The 25457-nt window shown below is 38.5% G+C and overlaps 1 long non-coding RNA gene across 8 annotated transcripts in view; it reads right to left on the bottom strand.

The window, feature by feature from the left end:
* LOC122169106 overlaps positions 1-25457 on the bottom strand; it is a 117256-nt gene that overhangs the window by 59896 nt on the left and 31903 nt on the right. For all 8 annotated transcript variants that reach the window (XR_006171473.1, XR_006171479.1, XR_006171475.1 and 5 more), the window contains one exon: positions 14062-14227. This is a non-coding gene — a long non-coding RNA (uncharacterized LOC122169106). The remainder of the gene's footprint in view (positions 1-14061; positions 14228-25457) is intronic.

Here is a 25457-nt window from a genome sequence, read left to right as displayed (position 1 = left end):
AGTGTATATGTGATTTAGCTCTATTGGAACATTATAGGAAATGGAAAACAGCCCAGACTGTCCAAAAACAGCAAAATGGCAGCCAATATACTGTATACTTTGGTTCTCTCTCTATAGAAGTAGTCCCAACCAGCCTCAAGACATTTTAAACTGAAATACATATTGGCAGAACACAAAGAAACTATATACTATATGACGCTGCACATGAATTCCCAGTACTTCTGCACTGAATTTATTTCTTTCTCTTGATCTTTTGTGCAGAAAACAACGTAACCCACTATAAATCTAGAGAACACTAACACAAGCTTCAAGTAAAAATCCAAAAGCGAGGAGGAAGAAACCCAGCAAAGAACTGAAGTCAACGATGCAAATGTTTAACAGGAAAAAAAAAAAGACATGAAAGGATACACAGCTGTTTTTCTGCATGGTTTCTCAAAATGGGAATTGGAGAGCAAAATGTAGACCATGTTCTCACTTGTAGTTGAGATAAACATTTACAAGCTATTCATTTTAAACAGGAAGACATAACATCAGGACACGACCTTTAATTTCACTGAGGCTGTGAAGGCAAACAACCACAGCTCTGCTGCAATGCAGTTAACATCCAGGAAGGGACGCATAGTATTCCCTGCTTTGTTATTACAGGTGTAGTTGATTTTATATTCAATGAGGAAGGTGCAATTTTATGGCTGTGTGGAAAAATCTTTAAAATGCTTGCGGGTGGATGTCTAATGATGCCAGACCGGTGTTGTGAAACATGGCACAAAGATAAAGTATTGAACAAATTGTCTATGTGCCAATGAACAAGCATCTAGGTAAATAATCCTAAACCATACATGCATATATTTGGTGTCATTACACTGTTATTACAGATGTGTACCTTTCTTTTGTTGGCTAAAAAGAGTGCAATTCTGATGCTTTATGATTAGCCTTCTAGCTGGAAGCTGACAGAACTTGAAAGACACTAACAAAAGACAGCAGAAGATTAATTTACAAAGAAAATGTGTGCATTTTGAAAAGGCATAATCTACTTGTAGCTTAAAAGATGAAACAAATTTCTAGCTTGTATAACATTACCAACATACAAATCCAAGCAGACTTTTTTTTTTTTAAATGTAGGAAATAAATACAGAAGACATCTCTTCATGCTGATTAACAAGCATATATTTACGGCATTTTCTTATAAAAATGAAAGTAGGCAAAAAGCTGGGTGATGAGTTTGGACTCTTGTACCCCAACGTATCAGTGAGACTTATGGGAAAGGCTGAATGATTTGAAACTTTAGTAAGGCATGCTGGCATTGGTGTTTTCAGAGTTACTAGTCATTTCTAAACCCTGGATCACAATCTTTAAAGAAATGTTTCCTAACGTGAATGCCAGCCCAGGACAGAATGTTAGTTAATTCCTTTGGGAGAAAATACTGTACATATATATTAAGGATAAAACTATTTCCTAGTCTCTAACTGGCTTCTCATCATTAAGGACCTCAAACAGAACCTCTGATTTAGCTTACTTCTACTTTCCACCAGGAGAGAAATGAGGATCCCTTCAAGATCTTTATTTCAGGCTTCAAACATTTAGTTCCACTCCAGGTTGCAAGAGCACACCAAAGCTTTGAAACAAACAATTGCAAAAGTTTGAGAAGTCTTTTTAAAGAAGTACTAAACCCAAAGATGGCTTAGACATAGAAACTAACCATACTGAAGAAAAAGGGACTTTCACAATATTTAATAACCTGGTGAAATGCTAACACTTTATTTTCTGTGAGAAAAATATACAGAACTATTTGAGGTTCTAGAATTCTTAGGCCAATAGTACAGAAAACTACTTTTACCTAAAAGTTTTCCCATTCTAATATACTTCCACTGACATTTATTTTTCCTCAATAATAAAATGTGCAAAAATCAACATTACTGGTAACTCTAGCAAGTATTTTGAACACTGAAAATGAGATTGGCTAAAACTCCAGGTTCTACAGTATGCATCAACTCAATGAAAATAAAAAAATATCTAGATAAAATGCATACAGCTGTCTTGCACGTGATTTCTGAGTACAATGCAGACTGTAAAGGCATGGTATTATCCATTTCTACAGTTCTCCCAGTAAAACTGTCAGAGTACTCAAAAAACATGACACAGATCTTTCAGAAGCCAACAGTGTACTGAGTGGGGGTGAAACCAAGGCACAGAGAGATGTGCAGGAAGCCTATAGAAGAGCTGGGAGCCACTCAATCCCACTTATTTAACCACAAGATCAGCTTCCTTGTTCGAAGACAAGCACGGGAGGTATTTCAGAAGCATCTTCTGCCTCACCGCTCGGGAGGAAAATGGTTCAAAATCTTACAATGAGAAGAACACATCCAGCTGTCACCAGGTTTCATTAACCATCTAATCCTCAAGCACCTTGTCAAGTTTTAGGAACATGTTCAGGAGAACTTGGGCCACAACTAATTGAAAGCTTGGATTCAGATTTCTAATTCCAAACAAAACCCAGTTTTACATAACTGCAGGCAGGGATAGGAATTATCTAAAGGCTTTTGCTAAATATCCATTGAATCCCAAATGAGGGTCTGAAATAACTGAAATAAACAAGGCTGGTCTATCCCAGAATCACAAAAGAATTGAGGCTGGGTTGGATGAAGCCCTTGGAAATCATCTAGTCCAACCATATGAATATTTGAACACAGCACATTTATTTGACCTAAAATTATTAAGGGACAAAACTAAATGGAAGAATCCCAATTTAAAGCAACACTTGACTGCTGGAAATCTAACTAATAAATATCACAGCACATACAGTTAAAGTTTATTTATGATTACAAATACAGGAAAAAGAAGGAAAAAATGATTTTGGGAAACACACAAGTCACGGAACTTGCCTAACTCTAGTTAGAATGGTCCTGGATGGCATTTTTATTCACAGTAATGCTATTTACATGATGAATTTTGCTGAAAATTTCTAATTTTGTTTTCATTTCATGAAATTTACTATCCTTGGATAATATTTTTATTTTCATATGAGATTAACCTTTTACTTATATTCAGATGAAAAATACCAAACCTTAGATGGGTCAGTCTTACAAACAGGGGACGGAAACATTCAGTAAGGTAATGGGGTTGGGCTTTGTTTTTTGCAGAAAAAACAGTACATCCAGTTTAGCAAAACACCACCTCTTGCTACAATGTGTATAAAGCCACACGTTCTTCCTTTTGTTCTAAGACTGCTTTCAGGTTATAAATACTATGAGCTGTTTTGTTTTTTTTTTCCTGAAAATTAATTGCTATGAATCCAGGCCATTGTGGTCAAGTGAAAAGCAGCACAGGACAGGACTGAAAAATGAGAATGTCAGTGAAGCCTTGAAATGCTTTATTAAACACAATGTCTTAAAAATCTGACATACATACATAACATGTATATGTATATTTTAGGTAGTTCTCTATACCTGGTAGTAAACAATGGTTATGACAAGGAGAATGTTAATTTGTTCAAACCAAACCATAAATAATAAATGCCAGCATTTGGAAATCGGATTTGTGTGGGTGGACTGTTTTTGCATCCCTGTGGATTCAATGGCAGGATCAAAGATTAGGAAAGCCAGAAATAAACTCAATCTGAATACTCCTGAAGTAAAAGCACCTGGCATTTCCAGTACAAGGAAGGGTCTGTTTTTCCTGACACCCACCCAAACGTTTGATGAGCAGAACACTTTCAAACCAGTAAAACAAAATTAAAAAAATTAAAAAAAAACCCATATTCTTCTCCCACCTTTCCCACAGCTGCCAATTTCTACTTTATCTGTTTCTTTGAGTTACGAGTTAGAGCGAAGGGAACAACAAAGCTGGCATCTCGAGCTTCACTTTTTCTTACTACTCTAATTAAAATTAGTTGAGCTTAACCTCCTTCTCCCAAGCTACCAATCTAGACCTGATTTTTTTTTCAGCTTTTCCAAGACACAAACTGTTTGTTTTAATTTCAGTTGTTCTGAAAGCAATCAGAGAATAACTACACCCATTATGAGTAATGACAGCAAAGAGAAGAGGCAGATCTACTGGCTCCTACTGAGGAAATTGTCGACAGCTGTCACATACCAAGTCACTTGATGGTGACAACCAGACATGAACACATACACTTCTACTTTTGGTCAGAATTACAGAGAATGCTGTGACAAGTCAGGTTCAAGCATCTGAAGAAATGGTCGAAGAGATCACAGTGCTGTGTAATACCATAACATGATCAGAATTTGTTACAGATGCATTTGGGAATCTAGACATAAATAGTCCCTAGAGCACAGCTCCCACCAATATGGGTAAGAGGTTAAATACTACAGTCAACATTATGGACAGAAGGAGCCTAAACAATGTCCCCCCAACATCCTTAATTTCTGGGAGAAATTCAAAGCTTACCAACAATTCAGTTGATTTCCATGGAAACAAGATTTCAATTCATGAATTGAAATCGCATGAGGGCCAAAAAATGCCAGAGATTCCGAAAACATTTTTCCACTCTGAGATTCTCCAAATAAAAACTTGATAGTTAGCAGAATAGAGATAATAAATTCACTTGGGCCTTTTATTCCCCGATCATCTACACCGTTCTTCGGTTTGGTGTAGTGCTCATCTACCTTGTATACACAGTTATATTCTTTGAAGATTTCATTAAACACCCTAAATAAAGACACTTCCATATTTTTTGATATTTTAATAATTTAAAGAGCAGAAAGTGTCCATGTGGGGAAAAGGCACAGTTTTGCATCTCACAAGTCACCTCTGGATCTGGATATAAAACACTGGTATTTTAGGGGAACAGTTAAATACATTTTTATTCTATTTTCCAGTAGAAACATATTAAGAGCGTTCCCGGATTCAGAACTATCACATCTCTTGAATACCTACAAATAATAAATTATTATTCCTATGGAACACATCTGTAGTAGCCAATTTCTCTAAACAAACATGGGTCACTGTTATACTTTCATCTTAGTATTAACAGGCTCTCACAATAAATACTTGCAGTAATATTAAACTTTGACACAGACAAAATTGTGTAATAATTATTTTGTAATTTTCAGTGTTACAGCGAAGGAGATTTTTCACTTTACATCATTTCTCATAATCTATGCAAGAAAGCTAGATCTGCAAATATCCATTCAGACTCAAGTATACAGGAGAGCATGTAGTATTCTGCATAATACCAGAATTGATTCAATTGTTGGCATTTTCCTATTTGTGCAGAATTTTTTCAGGTCACATACATTTAGAGAAATTTTACGACCTCTGAAGAGACCATGTAGCATTATGGACCTGACACAGCTCAGATTTTAAACACACGGGGAAAAAATAAGAAGTTTTGAAACTTTGCTTTGCAGCTCTTAAAACAAACTGATTTATTTCTAAATTGAAAAGTAACGAGTAGCTTCTATAAGCATGAAGACTGATGAATGAAGTCAAATGATTTAACTGAAATTAAAGAGTTTGATGGAAATTTTATCTGGAACACAGCTAGTGGTCTGTTCATTTGTTTTTTTCTTACAAGTATCTTTACTATTCAGTTCAGATCTTTAAGATGGCTGAGTATCTCTCCATTAATTTTTCAGTTTTACACACAATTTTCTCTTTGAATAATCCAAACATACTGCAACTGTATAATGAAAACTAGCAGAATATTTCACAAACATGTATTTGTTCTACTACAGTTTGTTTATTCTTTCTACATATGCCTAGATTAAAAAAAAAACACCCTCTGAACCTTCAACTGATGTAATCATATTTAATCCCTGTCAACAGTAAAGGTCTTTAGGTACACCTTTCTCAGACTTTTTGAAACTTGTTCTTCTATCCTACTGGAGCTGAGAGTTGGAGGAGTAGTAAGTTCCAGTGATCCTCTTGTAGACTGAGGTAGTTTAACTGTGTCTGCTCACCCAACAAGACAATTCCAATTCTCATCGTTCAAGAGAGAGAACAAACAAAAGCTGCATTACCCTTCCATATCAGCCAGAAGCATACAAACTCATAAAGGTAACCTGACTGCAAACATCAGCTATTGTACCAAAAATTTACAGGCACAACATAAAATAATTTAGGAAATTCGAGACCCAAATCTGCACAAAGTTTTAAAGAAAAAAAGCATATGCATTTAGAGCTCAACACAAATCCATTGCTCGACTCCATAATAACCCAAAGAAAGCGTGGCACACAGTATATTGAGTTAATAAAAAGCCAAACAAATGTACAGCTACAAAATCTGAAAATTCAAACCTTAAGTTCCTCATTATAAAAGCCACAAGTGACTTTCTAAGCAGAACTACCCAAACCACTGTGCTGCATCCCTTGAGACAATCATCTTTCCTTCTCATCTTCCTTGCTCCTTTTGTAATGAGGTATGAAAGTTTAGTTGTCTGAGGCCCAACTATTTTCAGGCATCTTTGAGCACTCACCAGTCAAGGGATGAGATGACCATATGCGATGAAAGGACAAGGTTAATTCACAATTTCTGGTTGCTGTTAGCGTTTCATGTACCACATAATGAGTAACAACATGAGAGGCCTCTATTCTTCTAAGATATAATTGGCTTTTCTTTAGAGAAAAGCACACAGAAATACAACAAACGGGGGTAACATTCAGGTCATCCTCAAACAGATTAACTTCCTCAGCCTCTTTCAAGCATTATCTTCCTACTTGTCCTCCTCTGGGAGCTGCAGGCAGGTCACCACAGCTTCTCTCCTGACAGCTGCTGCTCTGCCCTTCAGGGAAGCACTTGGTGACCAGCCAGGCCAGGGGCTACCATTGCAAAGACACCTACAGACTGCTGGCCTTTGCTGCCTGCCTACCTACTCCAGTTTAGTTTCATACACTCCAAGCTCTAAAGCCACCACCTGCATCCTGTTATGCTGAAACAGAACTAGCTTGCACCATGCCAAAGACCCACTGAAATGCCTGTTGGCTTCGCTCTGACCTCATATCTGACCAAGGCTGGAAGCCCACGAGGTATCAACTGTCCTCATACTGCAGTCCTGCTGCTCCCTATTGAGTTACACTCTTGAATGCATTCCTACCAACCCCATAGCTCACTGCCCTTGTACTCAAGCCTTGCTGCACACTTTCTCCTGTATCCTGCAATCTCTCTGCATCTGTACATATACCTGCTTTTTCAGTAGAAAGGCTGTACACAGCACTGAGCCTTGAGTAGTGATGATTTTCATGCTCCTTACAGTATATGCTCAGCGCCAGTGCACTATCACAGCTGCATCCCTTCCCCTTCCATCTCTGTCAGGTTTCCCAGATTCACTCAGACCACAGCCTGTGCATTGCATAAGTGGCTATCATTATTTCACTCCCTTCCCTGGACATTTCAAGCTGCTCTTAATGTTCTTTGCTTCATTCCTCTAGGGTTCGACGTCTTTTTCTCAGCAATTCCTCCTATAAACTGGAATCACATGTCCCACAAATGATCCTGTCTCTAATTAAGAAATCTTTTATGTCTCTAAAGCTACATGTGCATGCCAGAATTCTCAGCTCCACGATGCAAGCATCTATCCTTTTCTCTACTTTTGCTTCTGGGATTTAGAGAAAAGTATCCCTCTGCTACTTTGGCTGTATATTTTCCTCAAATATTTTTCTCAGCTGTCTCAGCTGTTTGCATATTTGCTCCTGGCAATTTTATTTCACTTTCATTTTGTCTTGTGAAAATGTAAAACAGCTGTATCTTCATTTTGCCACTTTTATTCCCATTGCCAGTATCACATGCAACAATAATTCTTTATATATACACATGAAATCTTCATGGCCTGCAAATCTAATATTTCCAGTGGTCCAGTTCCTTGCAGGGGGGTCTAATGTGCCCATCTCTAGGTGCTGATAATCAGATTTTTCTCTCTGTTGGTCTCTCTCAGTCTGTCTGATGCTAACCATCTTTCTACATACAGTATGCTAAGTATGTAACATATGGAGATTTCATGTTTCTGCAACCTACCTCTAAAGAACTCAAAATACACATGTTAATACATATAGTATGTAGATATATCAATGAGGCACAATGAGAATAAAAAATCTACTTTTTCTAACTGGCAAACGATGCTCCTCTTACCAAGTTCCAATTGGGTTGCTACAGCTAGTGACAGGAGGTTGCTCTGACAAGTGTGGCAAACACCTCCAATCTTCTGAAGTCTCCCTCACCTCTCTTGTCCCTAAGTATTATGTCTCTATTCCCACATTTGCTGTTACCATATTAAAGAAAACTACAATATTCTCTAACAGAGTGTTAAAAAAAAAAAGTGACAGTTGGTCCCAATTAAAGGTATACACCTTCGCTTGTCGATTTCTGGAAGCATTGCTTGCACCTAACAAATCACCTAGCAGAACAATTTTCTGTTCTGCAGCAGCACAGCTTCTCAATTCTGCAGCAAGCAACCCATCTCCCCATTAATTCATGCCTCTAAGAGCTTCTCAGCTCCATAAACAGAAAGATTATGTTTTAATCAAGGCTGTAAGCACTGAAAAATAGTCAGAAGTTCTGCTCAGGGAAGATACTGAAATCTGTCCCTCCTGCCATGCTGAGGTGCTCCACAGGTGCCTAACACCTCAATCCCCCTCCTGCAGAGCTGCTCTGCTGAGTCACCACCAAGGGTGTGTCTGTGGGGCACTGCCTCATCTCTCCTGGACTCCAATTTCACACCTGGAAGTGGCCATTAGCATCTCCTAACACCAAGCACTTCCAAATGTATAAGAATTAACAGCCCCCACAAGAAGGGACACAGGACAACAAATGCAGCATTCTCAAGTCAGCAACAGTGCTACATTTCCAAGAAGCAAAAACACTGATGCTCTTTAGAGAATAATTGAAAATGCTGCAAACAAAGATGTAAGAATGGAAACTGTTTAGAGAGGTTACTGCATGCTTAATTTCACTATCCACTATATTCACTAGTGGCTATTTCAATAGCCACTATCACTGAGCCACAATGCCAAAGGACAGCTCACATGTAACTGTTGTGTTCCCAGAACTGTGTTCTGGATTGTGTCCTCCACTGCCTCTCCTGGAAGAGTAACTGAGAGCCAAATTTAAAGGCTAAGATCTGGGATTGATGCAGGCCTTTCCTTTTGCAAATGCAATTTGAAAGCTCCAAATAATTGTAGCTAAAAATACGATAATAGAAGGGTTCCGGTCTTGCGCTATAATGAACTGCAGGCTCAATTGTCTGAAGGAATAAAATTACATTGATGAGATGGGATCAAAGACAAACTAAAAATCAGACATTTCCTCTTGAGGGAAAGAATTTTAGGAGGGTCACGCTTTTTCAAGTAGTCCCTACTGCAGCTAAAAGGCTGAGAGAGCTCCTAGTCAGACTTCTTTCATTATCAAAACAACAAAAGCATTGGGTACACAAGAATCCCAGTGTCAGAAAACACTCAAAGAAAAGTAAATGCAGCAGTTCTGACTACCAAGTAGAATGCACAACCAGTATTTCTTTGTTTCAGAAATTAGCTACAGCACAGACAACAGAACAGCAGCTCAAACCATCTACTATCCCTGGGCAGCACACCTCCTGTAAAACTTCAGAGGTGCCACCACTTTTTATTCCTTGCCAACATACGCATTTGTCACAACTGTTGGGATGCCAGCCATTTAATGGCAGAATGCAAACAGCAAGACTTTTAAATCCAGTGAATACTGAAAACAACTTATGTCAGTACCTTATTCTAGAGCTTCAGAACAATACTTCAAACAGTTGGCACAATTAAATGTAACAAACATAGAACTGCTTAATCCTTCACGCTTTTATTTATAAACAAAGCTGTTTATTCGGGGCAGTTTTCTGAATGTCAATTTTGTGGGCACAGTTTAATCATCCAATAATGTTTACCTCAAAAAAAGTGAAATTAAAAAAAAAAAAAAAAGCAGAAAAGAGAGGAAGTTCCCCAATCCCAGGCTACACAAAACCAGTTTTATAGCTGTACTTTCTGATTATGTTGACCATTACAGCAGACTTACTTGCAGTTTGTGAAACTCTTCCATGTGTGGCACTGATGAATTTTATTTCTAGCTGCTAAGCCATATCTAAAAATGGGAAAAGACACATCGTGCCTTCTTTTATTCTGTAATCTGCATTTGAAGTCAGAGTAGTAGAGACCGCATGAATCTATGAACTTAGAGCCACCTGTGCACCTATTACCACAGTAGTTCCACATTTACATCAGAAATAACATGCCCTAACATTCACTTTTCATTGATGTTGTGTGTTCCAGAGTCTTGACATAACAGAAGCAATTCCCACCCACTAAAAGGGAATTCATTAAAAATACATACATGAAGCATATCCTGAATATCCCGCGTCTAGATCTCAGAGCCCTGAAGTTGGTTTCTTAAAAGCAGACCCACATTATCCCCCTTCTCAGGCCACCTGAGGAGAGCTTACCTTTGACCTTATTAAAGGTCAAAACTAAAGAAAAACAATGAACCTCTTTTGGGAGGTTCTTATGAGCCACACTGTCTGAAGCATGCATCAGTGCTAGGCACCAATTTGTAAATGGGAGCAAAGCTGTAGTTCCTATTTAATCATCCAGAACAGTTTTATGAGACAGGTGGGAAAAAGCACCTCACTTCCTACATGGAGATTACACCTAGTGTTTTAAATATAGCAACTATACACATTTTATTTTTATCTGTCTCAGGTTCCTCTTTAGGTAGCTATGTAGCTTTCAGTGATGAGAACTCATATTATATATTATGCTAATCATTGTTTAATAATTCACTTTCATTAAGTACTAATAGAAACAAATTATTGGAAGTACTGAAGTTACCAAGAGACTGAAAATACATGGTATTCTGTTTGATAATCTGTAAAATTCTAAGATTTATGGAAAATAAAAGCAAGAATATAACAGCTACCAAAATACTTCAAAGTATTTTAATTGAACTTTTACTTTGCAGCCTTTTTACTTCTCTCCAAGTTACCTAGTGAATTTAACTACCTTCTTACTCTACTCCTTGCAAGCTCCTTCTGTCTCTCAAATCTTCAAATTATTTATTATTATTATTATTATTATTATTGAAGATAGCTATAGCTCAGCCACTTTTTGTTACAGGTCTTTCTTTTGGCATAACATACAGGAAAAATAGCTACATACTGAGGACAGTTGCTGGATTTATTTCAGGCAGCAGCCTTTACCCTTTGCTGGTTTGAGCATCTGAAGTGGTTCTTGCTCCCTGGGCCAGAAACTGAAAAATAAGTCAACTTAATAAAAAGTCAACTTAATTTGAATCTGCATTTGCATCTCTTCTCAAAATGTCTCACTCCTCACTTTGCAACAGGTAAGACAAGACCAGGCTGACTGACACCACTTACTATTTTTACCTGGAGCAATGCAGCATGAGCAGTGCTGCTGTCAGTGAACCTCATCTATCAAGGAAACTTGAAGCACAGAGAACAATTTCTCCCCCCCTACAGTATCCAGAGTAAATGTACTTGAAGTCAGTTTACTTATTGAAAGACTTCTGAGCTGCATTCCAAAAAAACTGAAAACCAAAACAATGAGCAAATAGCAAGAGTGCTGAATGTCAGACTGTCAACAGAAGGTACAGCAGTTTTCAGAATGAATTTAGATTACCACCAAGGTGGCTGTGATGCAAAACAACCACTGCAAGAAAGTACTATTCTACTGCCTAACAGGTTAGCATTTGTTGTCACTTTTGTCTGCATACTTATTTTAATTACTCGTGGCAATATCATTGGGCACTACTTTGACTTAGTATTAGCAGCATTTCTTTCAGAGAACGAACATTAACTTGCAAAGACTTTAACCTTAACAAGACATCATGCCATTAGAGCCCTTGGATTAGATCACTGTTATAAACGCACCATGCTGGAGACTGCAGTTTCGTTTCTGATCTTGCAGTTCATTCTGAGGCTTAGTTCTCAGGAGATAAACGTATTGCTAGACTTACATACATTACAGATACCATAAATACCTATTTTCTCAGTAACAACAATGAACCTCTTAACTGGTCTAGTTTTCCTCTCTATTTTTTTATAATCATATTATTAAGGTGAATTATTTACATTTTAAATTCAGCGTGAAATATAGGGGGACACGAATCTCAGATGTTTTAACATCGCTGTCACATAATTCAAGACAGAGATCAAAGATGGAAACTATCAAACTGGTAACATTCCAACAAGGAAGTTACTACTCCATCCAATTATTTTCAAGCCTTGAAATCTGGCCCCTCAGTGCCTTTCCAGTAGAGATGCACACTCCAAAGACATCCCTAGTTTCTGTAGAAATGCATGATCTTCAAAGCCAACACATACACGGTGCTTTAAACCTAAGCAGCGTTGGGAATCAAATCATAGACTGAAATGGCACTTAGAGAAACTGCATTAGCTGGCAACCCTCCTTCTCACACAGCAAGGTCCCTCCAGGACTGGCATCTCTGTGGAGCTCATCTGTGTCAGGACTGACACAAAAAAATGCACAACTCATGAAGTTACAAGGTCTGTCACACATATACGGCTTCGTCCTCAGACACAGTAAATCCTAAACAGTATATATTTATATATACATGTGCATGCACCCATATGATCAGCCATATATATTTCTTATGCTATACAAAGTACATCAGGATTCCTGTTCACTTCCAGTTTCATTTTGTTCTTGATATAATATATGATACAATATTATATCAATATATAATATAGTTGGACCATACAGCCTACAGGTCAGGGCAATGGAATCATAAAAGCAGTTTATACTAGACATTTCTAGAAATCAGACACTGATGTAATGGTTAGTAAGTATTTGCACCATTTCCTTAGTGTCTCTGTTGATCTGGGGTGTGCCCAGCACGTGGTATAAGGGTACAGATATAATATTATCTACATTGTTTGGAATGATAACAACAACAACAACAACAACAATAAAGCATGCATGTTTTGCCTTCATTGCAGACATTGCAAACGATAGGGGAAAACCAGAGCTTTATTTTTAAAAAAAGGAATCCAGGCACTATCGACTATCCCACAAATACTTATTACCAACTGCAGTGCTTTCCTACCACAAATATTCCCTTTGATGTCAGCAAGAAAGAAGAGATGCAAAGGCTGCAAGAATGTTTATGCCCACTGCTGTCTTAATTATAAACTTGTCTGACTACAAACAAATGAAAAATAAGTTGTTTGTATGCCCTGGCCAAATTCCTAAGGTTATAAAGTGAGCATTCCATTATTTATTATAGGAAGCATTTTATACTACTGTGAATGTAAATGCAATAATAAGAACTGTACACATTTAGAGAACCAGGTCTTTAGCGTGAATATTGCTTTGCTGCTAGCACAGTCTGCCCAGAGAAGCTGTGGATGCCCCATTTCTGGAGGCATTCAAAGCCAGGCTGGATGGGGCACTGGGCAGCCTGATCTAATGGCTGCCAACCCTGCCCACAGCAGGGAATATGGAACTAGATGATCTTTAAGGTCTCCTCCAACCGAAGTCACTCTATAAATTTTAATTATATATATGACTTGAAAGAGAAGCAGGAGAAAAAGGAATAATATAAGAAAGTACTGCTACCCTTTGGAAAGTACTCCATATTACAGTCAAAGAGAAAGTATTCTGATGACATCTCTATATCATACAGCAGTAGAAAAATAAACTGGAAGTACAAAAAATTCAGCTATTTCTTAGGAATGAAGCAAGCCAAAATTTACTGTATTAGTTAGTGACTCATGCTGTCCTAACTCACACTGAACACTATATACTTCCTTGTTTGGAAATACACTATCAGAAATAGAAAAGCCAATGTATATTTTCATTTTTGAATATTTATTAAACAATATTTATTGCAATACGTAGTCCTGGTAATTAATGTGGGCTTACTGCTGTTCCAGTTTTCTTTACATGAAGAAATAAGGCATAGAAAATTTCTTACATGGAATTGCTCTGAAAAACATTTCAGCACAGAGGTCAATTCACAAACACTATCTTCTTTCCTGACCTAGAACTATACCTTCACATTTCCTTTAAACTTCTACTTTGCAACTCAGTTGTCTTGTTATTTTTTCATCTTACCACAAGTTGCAGGAGAATTTTCTGTGAGTCTTGAAGATGACGTAGTAGGAAACTTCTGATCTTGCATTTTGAAGAATGATTCAGACAAAGAAAAGCTATTTCACTTGAAAACTCAAATTCTGCTGCTGTGTATTTCACACATCTGGGCTACATCCAGGCTGAGACACTGAAAAAAAAAAAAATTTGCCATGAAGAATCACAGAAACATACATCAAGTGAAGCAGAAACCATATATGAGAGCTGTCTTTTTCCTGTCTTTTGTGTTAGCCATAAAAAAGATATCTGAACACTGCATTTAGATCTCAGATATACACAGAATTAAGTACATAGGCTGCTCCAAAAGTAATAACTCCTATTTATTTCCATGGAAACATCAACAGAGATGAAGAGCATAATAACAGTATTTGACACAGCAAGTTCTCAGCTATAAAACAGTACTTTCCAACATGGCCACCATGATTAGCTAAGCATTTTCGCCAGTGATAAACAAGATCTTGCATGCCATGGGCGTAAAAATCAGCACCAGTGGAAATGACCCACTGTGCTCACATCCATAAACATCCAAGCAAGCATCAACGAATGTCAGTGGGTGCCATTTCTTCCACATGGAGGAATTCAATGACACACCTTTGCTTCACGCACACTTCCATGTCAGACATCATTTTGTCAGACTGCCCCTCTGCTGCCATCTGTCACATGGCAACAAAATACAATGAAATGTTTGTGGGAAGGTTCAACCTCTAGGGCCATAACACTAACATTCACCTTTGACGCTGTGGACCGACAGAATAAAAGAGGAGGCATTACTTTCAGAGCAGCCCTCGTACACAAGTAAAAGTCAAAGAATAAAAGATTTACAGAAACATCCACTTTTAAAAACTGGGTCCTGTATCAGAGAGTAGGCAGGAAAGCACAAGACGTTCTTTAGTGAACACATTTTAACTGTGCAAGGGCGGCAATTCTCAATCAGCTGCTTGTACAAAGATTTTATTCTTTCTCTGTGCCTTTTATTGCAACACTGCTAGATATTTCTCAATCCATTAGCTTCATGATTGTGCTGCACAGAATGACAGCTTTTGTCAGGGAACTGCCCTGCACCACTGTGGAAAAAGCAACAGATCAAGGAGCCTGCATATATATTACAAACTGCTCTCTATACAGTGAAGCAAACTATAAAAGAAAAGAAGTTATCTGCATTGTAAAGCAGGATGGCAGTATTGTTTTGAACTGTACACCCCGTGCATTTCAGCAGTGTGAAAAGGACAGACACCTGCTTTTTGACTTACAAGTCACGTAGCCTGTGAAATAACATAACATATGTTCAGAAGTATGTGTATACATATACATATATACACACATGAGTGCATATACACACACATAGGTGTAACATAACCATTTCTGAAACATGCTGTGGATTATTTCTTACAGGAGTTGTTTTCCAGCATAGAGAGTGCCAGTGCCTCACTCTGTAATTGTGCAGCCTGTTAATTCAGATTGCAGATTTCCTAAGGACACAAGACAGTGTTCAGGAAGCCAGAGATGGAATCAACATCGCAAGTCTGAATCTAGCTCCAGGTAAGACTAATTGATGGCTGAAGTCTGGCTGTGCTTTTTAACAACAGAAAGACCTCTACAAAGCTGCAATCTTGGTAAAAACCCATCCTGCAGCTTGCGAGGCCGAACTCAGCATACTGGAGGAGAATCATTCTCATCTGCAGCATCTCGGTGATTCAAACCTTGCAGAGACAGGAATGCATGCTGCCCCGCTCACACATGAGTTGACAACTGCAAGGTTTGAAAAACCTAAGAATTCAATCTTCAGAAGTTATTACAGAGTGAGATTTACTTCAAAGAATGCTTGTCTTGGACAGATAGACGTGTAAATAAAAACTGATTTACATTTTATAAATAGAATATATTTTCACATTTAACTTACATGCAATACGTAAAATATTAAATTTAACTGTATCTATGCAGACTACAAAACCATACTTTCTGCAGAAACTAGATGCTGCTTTATTTGCCAAGCAATTTATATCATGGCAGGGTGATTCATCTCAATGCCCACTTCCAAGTGTGTATTTCAGAGTATTAATGTATATGCTCCTCTGCTCAACACCTTAACAGCTGTGCCAAGCAACTACCATTTTAGAACTTGACAAACATGCTTCCTTATATAAAAGAAAAACCAACACCCTCATCATACGAGTATTTACTTTACAGAAGTTTGAACTATGTAAAAAAGCAATAGACCTTGATCTTGCTAATGTGGCTTAATTTGATTATGACATCACAAATTTCATGACATTTGGTGTCGTTCTTAAAGACCTACTTCCTGCAGTTGTGCAGTTGAAAGACAACTAATGATTCTTAAGACTAAATATATATTTATATACATATATATATACACACCCCCTCACTCTTATGGCTAAATGCTTAAAGCGTACATCTCAGCCACTCAAAAACCACACAGAAAACTAAAAGAAACTCCACAGCATTTTAACATCTTACATCATTCAAACTATGTCCTAATTTTTGAATCCAAGTTAAGATTTCCCTAAATTATTTCCTGAAATCAGTAATGCCACACCATCAATACAGGAACCTACTACGAAAGCCAAGACCAGGCCAGGCAACAGAGCCAGCTCCTGTCAGTGCTTCCAGTTGAAGGCCAGCAGAACTGTCTACACACTTCAGGCAGGCTTGGTGAGAGAGTAGCATCACGCATGCTCTTGCAGCACCAACCTTACACTGGACCTACATACGACAGCCCCAATAATCACAGCCAGGCCTCCCATCACTCCTCAGCCTGCTGAGCCCTGCAGCAACACAGACAGATGTAGGAGGAAGACCACCATGATAACTGAGGAGCTGAAGCATCAGCCCTGTGAGAAGAGGCTGAGGAGACTGAGCTTGGCAACAGCAGCTTCTCCAGCCCTGAGAGAGGTTACCGAGAAATCAGAGCCAGGCTGCTCACAGTGGTGTGTGATGGGAAGACAACACACAACAGTAAGCTGAAATATGACAAGTTCAGGCTGAAAACAGGGAAGAACTTTTGTACTGTGAAATTGGTCAAGCAATGGAATCTGGAGAGGCTTTGCCAGCTTCCATGCTCGGAGGCATTAAAAGCCTAACTGGAAGAAACCCTGACCTATCTAGACAGACCTCTCAGGAGACCTTGTTCAGGGCAGGAGGACCAAGTAAGAGGCCTCCTGATCTATGCAGCTCAAAGGATCCTATGATCACATTTTGTGTTGTCAATCGCCACTGCCTTCCCGCACCTTTTCTGGAGTTAATCTCTACTGGAAAGACTTCAGCTGCTCTACCCACTCCTCAGAGCCCCAGCTCTGACACCCAAGAGTGTCTCATCTGACACCAGCACTTTTTTTTCTGAGAGAGAACTATTCTTTCAAGCACTTGAATCCCAAAGTATATTTGATTCATTTTTCAAGTATTTTTAAAGTACTTTTGATTCATTGTTGCTATCTAGTAAGTAAACCTACTACACTAGCAACATGCAAAATAGAGGAGCAACATACCAGTAAAAAATTTTTCCTCATCAGAACCCAATTCAGTTCAAGACATTTTTCCCTTCTCTCTTCAAGAAATATAACCTCATATGGCCCCAACATATTCTTTTTTGTGGGGAGCCAAATCAGCTGCTGAAGCTACTGGTATAAATATACTTCCATTGTTTTTTTTTTTCTTGTATGCATTATACATCATCAGCTCCCAAAGCATTCTGTTGTGCGGCAGGCAGCTTTCATACGCAACAGAAAATCAGAATACATGAACAGCAAGACCACTGAAACAGATCTCCACAAAAGTACCTGTTTTTATGCCTACTGTAACATGGAGACTAAAAATGCAATGTACAAAGGTACCTAGAATGTCTACTGCCTGATATTTGAAAATGCTGCTGATTAGCTCTTACATAAAGTACTGGGTACATTTCGGTACAGAGTTTATCACTGAACTCTAAACACACTGCAGAGTGAAACTCATTAAAAAAAAATCCAAACACTCCTAGTAAGAAATAAAGTCATAGCCGGCCACCCCAAGGTACCTGTAAATCCAGTTAGAACATACCTATTGTACTTTTATTAGAAGACCACCTTCCTAAAGTAAGAGGTTTTCATCGATTCCTGGAGTGCTTTAGCTTCGTTTCTTTTCCTTTGTCTAGCAATACCTTAGCTTCATTCTCTTAGTGTATATAACATTCCCTAAGGAAAAAAAACAGGTTTCTACTTCTGGCACCAAGATACTATTGAGCTCTGCAAGCTATTAAGAAGTCCCACACGATGGCAAAAAAGTCTCTCAAGGCTTACTTAGAACAAGTAGAAAAGACACAAGTCTAAGCGTGCCAGACTGTGTGCCTCTTACACATATGGAAGCCTGCCTCAGAAGAGAAAAAAAGTTTCATTATGTATGAGGTCCAAAACATCTGTGGTGAGCTCCAAAAGCAAAATTCAGAAGAGCGGGAGACAGGCAGTGCTCCCAGCTGCACTCTCCGTCAGCAAGAGTCCAATGCCTGTCTGGGAGCAGGTGAAAGTGGAGTGGGATGATCTGCCATTGTAAAGGACAAAAAAAATATAGGGGGAAAAGGGTACATGGAGCAGAACAACAGGAACAGAGAAAATATGACTAAGGCACAAACATCAGCCCATAAAAAGTTTTCCAGAAGAGTTCTCTCCCTTCCAGTTTGGCAAAAGAAGTATACTGAAGGTAAGAAGGGATAATAATACACTGGCTGTAACATGGACCACAGAACCCTCAATAACAGAAGTCAGAATGACATAGCAGTAGACCGGTAGGAATGAAGAATCTGAGGTGGCTTTCTTATTTACTCTTTCTTTAAAAGAACTAAATACATCTTTCCAGGTCAATCTTACAAGTTTTCTTAATGCTCTTGAGAGCTTTTTTTTAACTGTGGTCACACCATGTACTCATATTAACTATTTGCTTCTGTGCATGCCGTACAGATGATAATGTTTCACTTCCAAAAAGGAAAAATATAACCTTTTTATCTTTATGACAACTGAAACTTTGAGTTACACTTAACCCTCTCACCAAGAAGAAACTGCTTCCAGCTTCTAGGGACACACTGTGCACGTATCTTCTTGCTATTCAGTAAAGAGGGAAGAGAGCGTTACATCAAATATAAAGGAATATTGACTAGGCAAATATGAATAAATCTTTCTAAGTATCTGCAGCCAATTCTGACAGAAAGCAAAAGCTATTTACTTCCCCATGTATGTCAAAATCATCACAAGTATTTGTCCTGCTATGTAAAAAACGTACCAGCTTTTTAAACACTGCAAATTAAGCAGTGGTTTCAGTGATATCCCCTGCTAAAACATCGCTCATCTCTCCAGGGCTAGGGCTCCACCTGGAATTTGAGGCTGTGCATGGAGTGAACCTTTAAAATCCTACACATCTAAGAAAGGGCACTAACATTCACACTGTGGTGGATCTTGCTGTCACACATCTATGCCACTTTCCCAGCAGTTGCTCCTCCTAGCTGCTGGAGATTACGACTCTCTGCTTGCTGATTGAGCCCAGAGACCTAAGCATATTCCCACAGCTTAGCATAAAGCCATGAATTTTACACGATTTGAGCAGAACCTGGGGTTTTGCAATGAGGCAGCTAAGGTGTGGGCACACACTCCCAGCTGCAAATTCTGCTGAGGAAGCACTAATCTATAGCAAAGGGTGGAGCGGAGACTTTGGGACAGAAACAACTTAAACCACTTCAAGGTCTGCCACGGCTTGTCTGTCAGCACCACGGCTTTGCTCCTGTAAAGAAGCCTATCGACATCAAAGGGACCGTGCATGCTGGTGCAATTACTGACATCCACGTATGCAGAGAAGGCCAACTAAAATATGTAATTTTTAAACGTATGCTAATGACATCATTTTCACTTAACTGAAATACTACGCATACTTGCTAGGAAAAATATTGCAAAGTTATTGCTCATTTATTTAAAATAAGGTCAATTTTGTCAACATTCACGGAAAATTTCCCAACAGTACTCTTGCTAATCTATGCTAATGTGTATACACCAGCAAAACTTTGCTATAAAAGTGTATAAAAGCGTATCTAGGAATACGCTTATGTCTAAACAGGAAATTTTAAGTTGTTTCCCAGACTGTTCCTGCATCCAATGCAACCTGTTTATTTTGACCTCAGTTCGTAGAAACTGTTGATGCCACGGTAGAAATATGCTGTGTGTTCCAACAGGCAACAAACAGTCCTAATGACAGAATACTCCATCTGTGCTGCCAGAGCGTGAGCCTCACTCTATAGCTTGTATATGCTTCAAGCAGAAAGGCTGAAAGCACAGAGAGAGCAGGGATGCAAACAGCGCTGCAGCCCACACTGCAATGTGCATTCTGACTTAACCAAGCCAGTCAAAATAGGCCTTCATACGGAGTCTACTATCTGCTGAATTGTCTACTTTACATCAGTATACTCCAAATGCACCAGCAGCACTTGTGTGCTAGCCTCCCTGTTCTGATTTTATTATGTACACACTTCTTAGGGTTTTCTTGTTTTGTTTTTTAGTGTTTCAAAACTACAAAGTCAAGAAAGCTGATTTAAAACTGTTTGGTGTTATCAAAAGGTAAGTGTTAAAGTGTGCAGAACATATGGCTCTATTTATGGCAGGCTAGCACACCAAATTCAAGGGAATTTTCCAACCACCTCATACTTTGTGAAAGGTACATTACAGAAACATGCAATGTGGGGATCCTTTAATTATTCTTACAACCTCACTTAGAAGAAGATTCTCTTCTTATATGATGCAGCTGTGGAGCAACATCCACTGGTACTGGTAGCATGAAAGAGCAATCCTTTTCTTTTACTAAGGTCTGGTACCAATTACCATGGATTTAGAGGCACTATATAAAAGACAGTGCTGATTTGTTTCTAAATTTGTATCTTGATTAAACTGTCAGACTACAGAAGGAAAAAAAAAAGAAAAAAAAAAGCAGAGTGTACCTGATGTTAAAATGCTACTCCAGTATATTACCGAAGAAGCACAGTACAATTTCGAGACACTTACAAATGGATCTATACTACAACTTGTGGTTAAATTTTAAATTTTTGTCACACCAAATCAAATGGAAGAGAAACAGCATTTTATATTTAAACTATAAATTCAGCATGTTCCAAGTTGTTTTTTAAAAAAATCATCAATTTAAGCTAATAACAACCACGTTATTTTTTTCAAAATGATTTAAAATATATTTTGGTACCAAAAAAAAAAGGAAGAACCAATTTCTCAGGAACACAGATGTAAACCTCCATGAGTTGGAATAGCATTTCTCAGCATTTATCTCAGTAAATAAAGAATTTGGTCTCACTCTGCTAAAGCTAAGTTATTTCCCCCACAGTGGCTTCAAAGATACTGAATATATTTCAACTATCTAGAATTTCAACATGTAGGATTAGTGCTGTAAACATGCACAGTGATTGTGGTCTAATGAAAGAAAATGTCAACATAAACACGATGAAGCAAAAGCAAGATCAGCCGTGCAGAACTTCCAAAAAGTAGTTTAGGAATTAAACTACCGTTATTAAAATGACTGTGATTAAAGTTTTAATAGTACACTCAACCACTTAGTACAATGCATATATTGCCCAAGAAATAATGATTCGTTTTCAGTTGTGACTGGAAGCCCTCAGTTTTCCAAAAGCCTCCATTTTCCCCCATTGCTCTTCTATGCCCTAACACAAATTTTTGACTTAATTGTACATAGCAGCTGCATAAGAAAATAGTTGTTCTACAGCAATTATTCAGCATGCACCCTTCCAGAGAGGGAATATAAGATAAAGTACTACATCATGAAGATCAGGCATATTTTTGGATCCTCAAAGTAGGGTAATTGATCCTCCCCTCTCCCCACATTCAAACGTGGAACTTTGCTGCAATGGGTTCTTTCCCACACAAATCAAGCCTTAGCTCTTTTGAATTGAAACAATATGGGATGATTATTGTGGGAAATTTTTTACTGTTACTGTAATTTAAAACTTTCTGTACCCAATTTTGCATTTTCTATAAATCAAAAACCCATTTCACTTAGGGCTACAATTAAACAGAGGAAATCAAAGACTAACTTCTAAGCAAGTCTTGCTATTAATCATAGGATGAACTAGTAGTACAACTACTTTTACTGCAGTTTCTTTCTGCCTGAGAACTACATTTTAATCTAAAGCTTGAACTCTTTAGAAGAGACTGTGCCACAGATGAGAAAAAATTAAATAAAGGTATAGTTAATGGTACAGCATTGCATGCTATTTCAGATGTAATACAAAAAACAAACCATACTGACTTCTGTAGTAAATCCCCCATCCCCTCAAGAAATAACCCAACCCTGAATCACAATACAATACAATCAATCAAGGTTATTCATGGAAGGCTCTCTCACCTTCTGACACAACAGAAGCCTGGTAAAAACTACAGCTCGAGCAACGTTTGTCCCAGTGCAGTGCTACTGCAGAGGCAGCTGCTTAGGGTCTGATGCTGCAATTTACAGGAGTTATTGGGCTTCTCTCTTCACCACAGACACAGTGACATCTTTTACTTTATGTCCCTCAACAATTCTTTTTCTTCACCTTTTAGAAGAATAATTTACAAGAGTAATTAATTTCAACATCAATATTTAAATTAAAAATACGATACACAAACACAAAATACTGTTGAAAAATGAAACTACATGGGATACACGAACTTAGGACTTCTGTTTTTTCAAACATGAAGTCAAAATGATACTTCCTTACTTTCTAAAAAGAAAAAATCCAACCTAATTGGTAGACAAAATGAAATACCTACTCCTAAATCACTGAAATACACATTTTATCAAGGCTTCCTGAATTTTTTTTCTCTTTCAAAAAAGTTTCCAGCATCTTCATGGTTTTTGCATCTTCAGTGCCCAGATATCTTGGGGGATGCTGTAACACACACCACAAAGAAATCTGTCTAAGCCACTGCATTATCTGCAGCTGTACACTGACAGTAAGAATAAGAAATAATAGCAACTGAATCAAAAAATATACACTCAAAATAAAAATTGACTTCTAGTCAAACACATTTTTGTACTGTGCAAGGCCTCTGCCAAAGACGAACCTTGTCCTGATTGTGAGGTAAAACTGAAATATCTCCTGTAGAAATTCCTGTGTTTTTACATTTGGAAAGGCTTCTTACAACAAACACGAAATGAAAGCTAACAAAACAACAAAATCTTTCTTGATGCTGACTTGCTATTTGAACATTGTGCTTCAGTAAAACACCAATAGAAAAATTGTCACCTCCTAGAATAAGTATCAAAGTAAGCAATTGACTTAGCATAGAGCACTGACTGAAACACTGCTTTACTGTTCACTTTCTTCCCAGCTAAGATTTCTAACGTATTTGCAGAACCCTTTATCTCTGACAATGAGCTCCCGAAGCAATCAGCATCCCTGTTTCTCAAAAAGTGCATTCAAAACATGTTAGATGGTCTGTGATACGGCGAGTTCTCTGGTCTTTGCTTCAGCATGGTGAAACTTGCTCACCATTTTGATCACGTTGTGCATCTAACTGAAGGGAAGGAAAACTTCTAATTCTGACTTCTTTCCGAGCGCCAGGCAAAGGCAGGCATGGGCTGCAGACAAGATGCACAAGCCAGAACAGTTACAGCAGCCGTAATACTCTTGCCTTCCAGGACTTCTGGGAAGACCAGATCTATAAATTGACGTAAAGAGTCAAGAAAGAAAAAGTAATAAACCCCCCCCAAAACAAACAGCCTGGAAATTTCACACAAACAGTATGAATGAAGTGGAGCACTTGCTGAGGATTACTACAGAACACTTCAGAAAACTCTGGCTATAGGCCTCCTGTATTTTCATTTCTGGTTTAAAGCACTATTTTTCACACAATCCTCACTAGCTGCAGATAAGTGAAGAGGATAAGCAGTGGTAGGAGACAGAAAGGACAAAGAAGCCATACAGTCTGGAAAACGTGGTGATAATTCGTTTATGAACTCTACTAGACTACCAGTGGATGCCGAAGTCCTATGCAAGCACACTACAGAATTTAATTGTCACATACACACAAATCAGAAATATAGGAGGAAAAAAAGCATTTGTACAGTCCTAATGAAACTAGAGCTGGTCTTCTGCAGCGATGGAAGCAGCACCACTCAGGCTGGCTTGAAGCTGCCCACGTGGTGGAACAAGCGTGGCTCCCCTCTTGTGGTCTCGTTGCTAGCTTCCCAACATTGCACACTGCCAGCACACCCAGGGCATGCTCTGTGTAGTAGCACCTTGATGACAGTGAAATCTGCAGGCAGGACAGCTGAGAAAGCCTGTTCACACTTGAGCTGACTGTACCCTGCTACATAATGCTAACACTGCAAAACTAGGTATGCTTGAATAAAACCGAAATTCAACTATATTCAGGCAACAGGATCAAGATAGCAGTATTCTTAGAGAAAAAAAAAGCAAACAAAAAAATCTAAACCATTTGAGTGCCATTATTTTTTCAAAAGTTCCCTCTCAGTTTGCTATTCTGCAGGGAGCACACAAAGCATTATGATCTGTAAGTTTTTGTTTCCGTGGTCCTTGTTTGATATTCTGTAAAGTTATTGGTTTCCCGCCTTTTTTTTTTTTTTCTTAAAGTCAATGACCTAATTAATTTTCCCATACTATTTTAAGACATACTAGACTTTAATTACTCATACAGCAGAATCCTAAACTGTAAGGCAGGCAATTTCACTGCACCTTGCTGTGAGCTACCCTGATCAGACAGGGACTTGGATGTGGGCTATTTCCACACAGATGCTGCCTCTGTTGCAACCTCTCCTATTAATTCTGAACAGGTAAAACAGAGTGACTGACGTGAAAGGTGGGGGCAAATGAAAGAAACACTACAGCAAGTAAGCAACTGCAGCACGTAACCTTCCACTCTCGCACCGAACTGTGGGAGGCAGCGGAGCCTCCTCCTACAGCTCCAAGCAAAAGCCTCCACTCAAAGGAAGTGGAGGACTGGAACAGCAGCTGCAGCACAGACCAAGACACAAGATGCAGCCTTGTGCAAAGCAGTATTTAACCCCTCAGATTCCATAAGCACTGCCTTGCGAAACAGTACACAACTCTTCCCTCTTCTGCCTGTTTATTCAGATCTCAGCTGTTCCTCTCAAAAGAAATCTCACGCCCAACATCCAAGTTACCTCCTGCCTTCAAGCAGAAGGTGCTCTGCCAGAGGAGGAGGAAACTTGAGGCGGCTCCCAGTGCTGCACCCAAGGCTGAATGTGAAAGTACCTCTCAGCTTCTTACCATTCTTCCACACCAGGGCAATACAACTCACATATAACTTATGGAGGCCTGGTTTCAGGACAGTAGCATATATAAGATA

This window comes from Centrocercus urophasianus, unplaced genomic scaffold (assembly GCF_019232065.1).
Source record: "Centrocercus urophasianus isolate 14NV4802_14NV808 unplaced genomic scaffold, USGS_Curo_1.0 seq_5, whole genome shotgun sequence".
NCBI lineage: Eukaryota > Metazoa > Chordata > Aves > Galliformes > Phasianidae > Centrocercus > Centrocercus urophasianus.
Note: the sequence above shows the minus strand (reverse complement) of the source record. Positions and strands in the feature narration are given on the sequence as shown.